Source organism: Oryzias latipes, chromosome 15 (assembly GCF_053564925.1).
Source record: "Oryzias latipes strain Hd-rR chromosome 15, Olatipes_Hd-rR_3.1".
Taxonomy (NCBI): Eukaryota; Metazoa; Chordata; class Actinopteri; order Beloniformes; family Adrianichthyidae; genus Oryzias; species Oryzias latipes.
In genome coordinates this window covers 22,809,542-22,818,643 of record NC_136251.1, presented here as the reverse complement: position 1 = coordinate 22,818,643, position 9,102 = coordinate 22,809,542, and the positions used below count along the sequence as shown (strand labels likewise).

The 9,102-nt window shown below is 37.2% G+C and overlaps 1 long non-coding RNA gene across 1 annotated transcript; it reads left to right on the top strand.

Moving 5' to 3' along the window:
• Positions 1-315: 315 nt before the first annotated feature.
• Positions 316-1,934, top strand: LOC144984135 (uncharacterized). Its single transcript, XR_013647800.1, has 4 exons — positions 316-540; positions 1,093-1,270; positions 1,400-1,494; positions 1,651-1,934. It is a non-coding gene; the product is annotated as an uncharacterized LOC144984135 (long non-coding RNA).
• The last annotated feature ends 7,168 nt before the right edge of the window (positions 1,935-9,102 follow it).

Sequence of the window (9,102 nt, the reverse complement as noted above, 5' to 3'; positions counted from 1 at the left end):
GTGGGGTCATAGGATAGCACAAGGGTTAAATACACCTTTACCCGGTATTCAGTCCTACCTTCAGTTTAAGGAAGTTACTGACCTTCAGTTGTTTTGGTAAAGATGGTAAAGCCAGGACCGTCTCTGCTGTTGCTTTGGTTGGGGGTGTTGAAGCCTCTTTTGTTTCTTCTTTTTCCTATTTTAATTCATATTATGTATTTGTTAGCTCAATTGTCTGAAAATGTTCTGACATTTTGTTAAAGATTTTTAGATTTGGATAATTTTCTCTTTTTTTTTCAAAAGTTTTGGACTTTATCTTCCAATAGACCTTTTTCGCAAAAACCGGAAGTACGTCATCAACGTGTAAACCTAGTTCCGGTTTGTGCTTCGCTGGCGGAGGAATGGCAGAGCCTAGAGTGTTTTCGAAGAGCCTGAGTTGTGTTCCGAAGTTCACCAGCACCGATGTGATGAAGAGTGTGAAGATGCAATCGTCCACTAAAGGAAACAAATTGGACATGGGATATAAATTCGTCCACGAAGAGTTTATCCACCATTACCAAGGTAAGCTTCAGCTAGCTTTAGCCATAGCCGCATCACCGGTAACTCTGTGTGTTTACGTCAACTGTAAATCCTGGTGTTATTAATTTGTAATATAAGGCATCGCAGTGAATATGTTGTGTGTATGTTTAAGTGAAAAGGCATGAGATTAACATAACACCCAAAAATTTGGTGAAGCTGTAAATAAGAAATGTTAAGTTGCCCGTATGCGTGTTCATTTTGCTGCGGTTGCGGCACTTTCTTCACTTACTAGTATTATTTTTCTGAAAGTATGGTGAGCAGAAGTCCTCTTTTCCTGGACATGTCCTCTCTTTTGATACTTATATAATAAAATAACATTGAACATAGATGAAATGTAATTATATTTGCTTCATGTATGCAGCTCTGAACACCAATTACTCTCGATGAAATATCTCACAAACTCACTTCACTCCTCTTTTTTACAAACTCAAATCTGGTCACCCTATTGACAGTTATAGTTTCATGTCATTCTGAACATTGATGTAGCAACATAAGTATGTCCTAATTTTAACCTATATAATTTATTGTGTCTAGATATCACTGGACGCAGAAAGTGCCAACCTGAAAGCTTTCGTCTGCAGTTGTGTGGCTGCTAAAGGATTTTGCAATCACATAGTTGCCATCCTGTTCCAGACCGCACATTATTCACAGCTGGGTCTGCAGGCTGCTCCACCCCCCTGGCCTGCACGAGTGGCTTGCAAAGATGGCACAGGTGGGTTTGTGATCATATTGTCATTATTTTTTAAGAACGTATGTGTATCCATAACAACTCTAAATTATTATAAAAACACCCCAAGTAGTTACTACAGACTTTAATTGCTTTCTGCCTTTTACTTATAAGGGAATCCATCCTGAACCGGTTAGTGAGCTGATGGTGCAAAAACCCAAAACAGTTGGCAGGGACGGTCAGAGGTCCACACTGTACAAGGCATACAGGTGATTAACTTTTTGTTGCTTTGTGAGCAAGTTAAGTTTTTTTTTTTTTAATCTTATGACTAACCAAATTATGGTTACAGCAGATATAATGAATTAAATTGAAATGTAGTTATGCACTTATGTCTAACTTTTGTGTGTTGTGTTTCTCTTGTGTAGGACCACAGCCAGATCCATATGATGGCATCTGGAAGCAGATTATGCCAGGTGCAGCCCCAACCTCTCATGGTTGTGTTGGATGGGTTTCTGAGATGGAATGAAAGAGAACTTGGATATATATTGTGGCAAATGCATGAATGCATACCTTAAATTACACTTATCTTGTCTTTAACAATCAGTTCAGCCTTCTGTCTTACTGTTGATCTGTAATGTTATTTTTTATTGTAAATGTTTGATGTTATTTGCATACCAAAAAATTAAACGAGGCACAATTTTGACCAAAATTGTTTTATTTGTTCATCTAATTTTTTTGTGTAGTCAGTCACATTTCAACAGAAAAACATTACGAATATAACAATTATATTTAATTAGATTTTAAGAATATGTGGAAACACTAAATTTTTCCATACTATTTGCACATTATACATTATTTACATACCAAACATTAATTCACTCTTCAAAACAAAAAAGTCCATGATAATTTGCCAAAACACGGCAGTTAAGCCAGATCTGATTCACACTGCCCATCAGTGTGAGCGGCACGGGAGAGTCCCTGATGTGAAAGGACTTTATCCTACCGATCACTCTTTCCACCATAATTCTGAGGCGGGTGATGGCTGCGGTTTGTTCTGTTTCCTCCTTGCTGAATTGAGTTGAAAGCTTAAAAGGTGGAATGATGATCTTAGATCCAATGTCAGTTAGGAGGTCTTGAACGAGGAACTTTTGTCCGCCATGACATCGTCTCCTGGCTCCAGCAAAGGAACTTGGCTTCTAAGTCATGGATGTAATCCAAAGCCTCATCCAGAGCACCTGTGAAGATAAAGAAATTAAAAATCAGTCTTAATATATTAATGCTACCTTTCAACACAACACAGTAATCATGTTTTGAAAAGTATGTTAAGTATTTAATTACAAATACATTTCATTTATTTTTGTTAAGGAAATTACAAAATGACAAAATGCTCAAAAGTGATTAAATACATGTAATTAAAATAGGTGAGAGCATGAACATCTTTTATTATAAATATTAATTTGTTCAGGTAGAAATGCATGTATACAATAACGGTACACATAGTTGACTAACGTTAACCAAACACATTATGAACAACCTTACCTGCAGGTGGGTATGTCACGTAGTCGTGATCCATCTTTACTGTCTTAGCTTAGCCACCATGTCGCTAGTATCTTCACAGCTTAGCTGCATAGCCTGACGTCTGAGGTTCTGTCATATTCTGACTCCCTTCTCAAAGGATCAGTAAAGTTGTTCCAAGGGAAAATACTCGGGGCAACACCACTCTTCAGGCGACGAACGACGCAGCCGCACCACAATCCCGGAGCGAAGTTAGTAAGTGCCGGCAGCAGAGGGTGCTACCTGTGTTTACATTAAAACTATGCCCTTCATCTCTTCGGATCGCCTATATCCATTTGGGTTTCAGGTTTGGATCCACAGGAAAATAATGAAATGAAAGGTAAGGCTGTTTTTGGTTGGAAGACGAACAGCCTGGAACGCAACAGAGACTGCAACTCTTCGACTCTGCCATTCTTCATATCTGGTGCTACGCTAACAGGAAGTTGTTTTACACGTCATTGACGTATTTCCGGTCGAAAAATGCGGAAGTGTGAAAAAGGTCTATTGCCCTCCTGAAGAACCAGCATCCTTCTTTTTCTTTCTTTGGTTTACTTGACATGCACCCATCTCTAAAGTGCACATCTGCCATCTACTGGTGGGGAGTGTGGGTTGAGTCTGCTTTTGATGTAATTAGTTTTAACATTTTTGTTTAATTTTATACAATCATTCTTTCTCCTAAACTTTTCTTTCCACAGAAAATAAACATCAAATTTATAACTACACTCAGTCCTCATAATTATATTCCCTTTTATTTTTGTTTTGTTAGTATTTGTTTCTGATCAGAGTGCTTTTTGCATTTTAGTAATACATACATGCTCTAAAGTCTCGTACTCTTTGCAAAAATCCTATTTTCCCTCAGTATGTTTTTTAGTATAAGTCAATTCAGTGTGACCTAAATTTATTCTGTTGTTACTCTTAAATTCCATTTTTCCCAGCAACTCTTGTATCCCATAATGCCTCCCCCCATTTTTTTCTTCCTCCCACTTTCTTTGTCATCTATCCATTATATTGCCTTTCGGAATACTTTTTAACTCTTTTTTTGCTGACAGTTACCCACATCAACATGAGACATTTAATTTTAATTTTGGTTCCCAAACGCATTTCACTAAAAGACCTACTCTGATGAAAATCATGTTTTTGCTGTTTTAACCTATTCTTGTGGCATTTTTCTCATGATGAGGACATGTATAAAGAAAATGTAGCTCAAATTCACATTTCTGAGAATTTCTTTATTTAAATTGTTTTCAATTAGGAGCCGACAAAAAAATTCTATCTAAAAAAAGAGCATATTAGTGATGTATGGGCCAGAAGCTCCCTGCTCCACGCCGCTCTGCAAAGGAGGAGGGGAAAGGGGGCGCTTTGTGCACGGTGGACGGGACAGATCAGGGAGCTTGTGCAATGCCCATGCGCTCTTGAACCATTGTGACATCACAAAAGCTCATTTATTCAAACAGAGTGTCTATGCCACAGTTTTATTGACAGTGATTTAAAAGGAGAAATACTCAGAAATGCAAAAATAAAATTATTTTTTCTGACATTTGTTCCATTTCATAAGAAAAATGCCACATGTCAAAAGCTCAAAAAACATGATTTTCATCGGAGGGGGAATTTAAATAATTTTTTCAACCTTAGCAACTTAGCAACTGTGTTTGTATTACAAAAAAAAAAAAGAAAAAAAAATCAGCAATGCTAGTTAATCAACTACAAAAATGAATCTGTTTTTTGGAGGTTTACAAACAGTACTCAATAATTTTTTGTCTTTGTGTGCCTTCTGCCATTTCCTATCCAGGTCTTTTAAAAATTAGTGTGGGCCCTTTGGGAAACAGATTCAATTAGAATTCACTGAAACATCATTTTTCTTAACACTGCTGCAGAGGTACCTGCCAAATTAAACCTCTGAAGGCACCAGCAGGTGATACACGTTAGATGAAAGCTGATTGGTCCTCTTGAGCTCCAGGGTTAAAAACTGGAGCTTGTTAACTCTTTAAAGTTGTGGCACTGATTTACTATGAATATTTTGTGCGTGTTAATTAAAAAAAAGAAGCTCCCAAGCATCAGATTTTATTATTTTTTTTCTTCTTGGCAACATTATATAGTATGAATCCTAATAATCATCAAATTAAGACCTGTTAAACCCCAGTTTCTGACTTCAGGAGCGGTTTGTGGCCACTAGAGGGCAGCAGAAACTTCAATGCATGCTTCAATGGCAAAATAATATTAAGACTGAAAGAATAATATAAATAAAAAAAATTCAATTGTATAAATAAGATGTCTCCTGACATACAACACTGGGAATTTCTAACTTATGTATTTTCACAAATTATGATCGTTGCCATCTTTATTCATTGTCCAATAAAAAAAACTAAAATCTTAAAAGTTAAACTAAGCTTTTAATATTCTTGCAGGAATACACACAGGGGCATAATCCACTCAGTATAGTGCATATGTAACTATATGATGTTTTGTGCTCGTGCTACATCACAAGTTTGTATTTTGGCGTTTAGGTTTAGTTTTTTTCTTCTTTTTTTATGAAACTTTGATTGAGGTCTCTGTCAGAGCAGCAGAGGACATTTGTGCAGCAAGCAGCAAACTGAACGTCTAAGTGCTGTCAGTGTGTCTCCACAAACTGCTGCTGTCTGGACAGTTTAAATGGGTTTGCTCAGGAAACTGTGTCACATGAAAGGGCAAAGCTAAGCAATAGACTAAACCTTCCTGTCACTCTACTTTTATGAAAGCTCACTGTCTAACTTTACATTCACACAATACTACCTTTTCTGTAGGCTGGTGCTGAAATTTTGAAAAACACAATATGACATTTAATAGCTATAAGAGGTTGGGTAAGCAGTTTTTTTTAAAGTGTCTCGCATTATTTTAAAAGATTACATTTACTGGTATGTCGCAGGATAAGAGGAAACTTTGTGTTCATTGATGCGGAAAAATTCAACCATGACGGTTGATATGAAAAATCGTCGGCAAAAGAAGGAAATCTATCACTTGTGGTTTTAAAAGTTTGATGCTTAAATGGAATTAAATTGATGGGCTTGCAGTTTTTTTAAAGGTGCTGTGGAGTGGAAGAGCTGTGAATCCTGATCCTAATGAGCTCACCAAGACCAGAGCATCAATGTGAGCATGCTCAATATTGGTGATAGGTTGATTGTTGCCATTAAACACTAAAAGCTATATTTTTTATGTGTGTTGGTTGTGATTTCCCTTTAACAAAGTTGCCAAACCTTACAAACTAATTCATTGTGTAGAACTTTTATTGTAAGAAGACCAGTTTGGCTCAAAGGTTTTCTATACAAATTGAAATGGAAAAGGCTACAAAAAACAAAGGGCCGGTATAGAAATAAACTAAAGTCAATGTATATCACTGGCTGCACAAGTTGTTTTACAGAGTCATTTGATGCAGGTTCAAGTCAAATCTAAGTCAAATTGACCTCTGCTGTAGTGTACTTTTGAAGAACTGAAATGTTTTTTGTTTTCTAAGAAAAAATGAGAAAACATGGCTAAAAAAAAGTCTCAGTATTTCAATTTAATTTCTGATTAGAGAACGTCTGTTGGTTTAGGTTAAATTGTGTTTTTGAACAGAAGCTGATCTGCATGAAATTTTAAAATTCAAAATCAGTCCATTTTTTTAAACAAAATGCTAAACAATTTTAAAGTGCTCCACACAAAGCAGAAACTTCAAACCAAAGTAAATAATTTAATGTTGTGTTTTTCTATTATTGTAACTATAACGTATGAGTACTGGTACATTTAAAAAGGATCAGACTGTTTTTTATGTGGACATTTTCATTCAAGTTAGCATAATTAGCATCTTAACCAATGTGTTTAAATAAGTGATCATTGAATTCATGGAAGAATTGTTGGTGTAATTCCCAATTATGCAGCAAGTGACTGTGGAGAGGAAAAGTCCCTCTTTCACAGGTGTCAAACTCCAGGGCTTAAGGCTGGTGTCCTACATGTTTCAAACTTACCTGCTATTGTAACTTATTGGCAAAACACATCGGATCCAAGTAATCAGCTAGAAGAAAAAGCAGGATTTCTGAAAAAGAACAGCAGGAGGTCGGCCCTCAAGGCTTGGAGTCGGACACCACTGCAACATGAAAGACATTGTCTGATTTTTAAAGAATTTTTTTGTTGGAAATATTTATTTGGTAAATAACAAAAGTTCTACTCAATTCTTTGTTATATACCCTTTGTTGTCGATGACAGCAGTCAAATGTTTTCTGTAAGTCTTCACAAGGTTTTCACAAACTGTTGCCGGTTTTTTGGTCCATTCCTCCATGCAGATCTCCTCTAAAGCAGTAATGTTTTGGCGCTGTCGCTTGCCAACATGGACTTTCAACTCCCTCCAAAGATTTTCTATGAGGTTGAGATCTGGAGACTGTCTAGGCCACTCCAGGACCTTAAAATGCTTCTTATGAAGCCACTCCTTCATTACCCGGGCAGTGTGTTTGGGATCGTTGTCATGCTGAAAGACCCAGGTACGTTTCATCTTCAATGTCCTTGCTGATGGAAGGAGGTTTTCACCCGAAATCTGACGATACACGGCCCCATTCATACTTTCCTTTACACAGATCAGTCGTTCTGGTCTGTGAAGAAACTGGATTTTCTATAAAGGACTGTATTAAATTTTAGGTTCGTACCCGTCAGTTTCTTGCACACAGAAATAAATGAATAACGACTCAGAGACAGTTACTTAGCTTTTGTGGAGGTTTTACTTCGCACAAACACGAAGGGGACAGACATATGAACATGGTACATTCAAAGTCCGAACCCAAGAGTTCAGGGATGGGCTTGGTATAAATACCCTGCATTTGCATATTCAGAAGATCGTCCGATGGACCTCGTGTGAAAAACACGCCCACAGGTTACTGGTGGAGAGAAGCTCCAAGGATAAAGTGAATATAAGTCTGAGGCCTGCTCAGCAGAAAACATGCACAGAAAAGAGGGAGTATGGGAAGAAACTGTTAGAACAATAGTTTGGCTGTGCTTTCTTCAAATGTAATATAATTTTGAGATGACAATACATGCTCAGTGAATTAAGTTTAAACCATTAGTGTAATAAAAGTTAAAGGCAGTTTCTAACCATTCTTCACATGGTCCCTTGCTGAAAAACAGCCCCAAAGCATGATGATTCCACCCCCGGTTTTTACAGTATGTATGGTGTTCTTTGGGTGCAACTCAGTGTTCTTTCTACTCCGAACACAACAAGTACAGTTCTTACCAAAAAGTTCTATTTTGGTTTCATCTGACCACAAGACACTCTCCCAATCATCTTCTTGACCATCGGGCCTGCACATGTACTGGCTTTAGCAGGGGGACACGGAGACCTTGGCGGCGTAGTGTGTTACTGATGGTAGCCTTTGTTACTTTGGTCCCAGCTCTCTGCAGGTCGTTCACTACATCATCCCATGTGGTTCTGGGATTTTTGCTCACCGTTCTTGTGATCATTTTAACCCCACGGGGTCAAATTGAAAATTAATGAGATCTTACGTGGAGACCCAGATGGAGGAAGGTTATCATGTCTACCATTTCAAAACAATTGCTCCCACAGTTGATTTCTCAACACCAAGCTGCTTACCTATTGCAGATTTCGTCTTCCCAACCTGGTGCCATCAACAATTTTGTTTCTGGTGTCCTTAGACAGCTCTTTGGTCTTGGCCATAGTGGAGTTTCGAAGTGTTACTCTTTGAGGTTGTGGACAGGTGTCTTTAATATAGATAACCAGTTAAAACAGGTGCCATTAATACAGGTAACGAGTGGAGGACAAAGGATCCTCTTACAGAAGAACTTACAGGTCTGTAAGAGTCAGAAATCTTGATTGTTTGTAGGTGACCAAATACTTATTTTCCAACATAATTGCCAAAAAAATTATTTGAAAATCAAACAAGGTGATTTTCTGAATTTTTTTTCTTATTTCGTCTCTTATAGTTGAGGAAAATTCCAGGCCTCGCTTATCTTTTTAAGCGGGAGAACTTACACAATTAGTGGCTGACTAAATACTTTTTTTGCCCCACTGTAAATATCTTTGATTTTCTCCTTTAGCATTTTTTATTGGTTGAAATAAAACCAATTTCAAATTTTACATTTTACAGCAATCTCTCATTCAGACATTTTGACTAAGATCCTCAAAGTCTTGTGACATATTAGACACAATAACTATCACAAGGACAAAACATGTACTAATCTCAATACAAACCCATAAAATTTTCCAAAAGTATTCAACATTAAACTGAAATATGCAGCATGAAATCACAGAATGTTTTCTCCACATTTTCTTCGGGTCACTATTTTTTTGGATGAATGGCCAAAGCCGG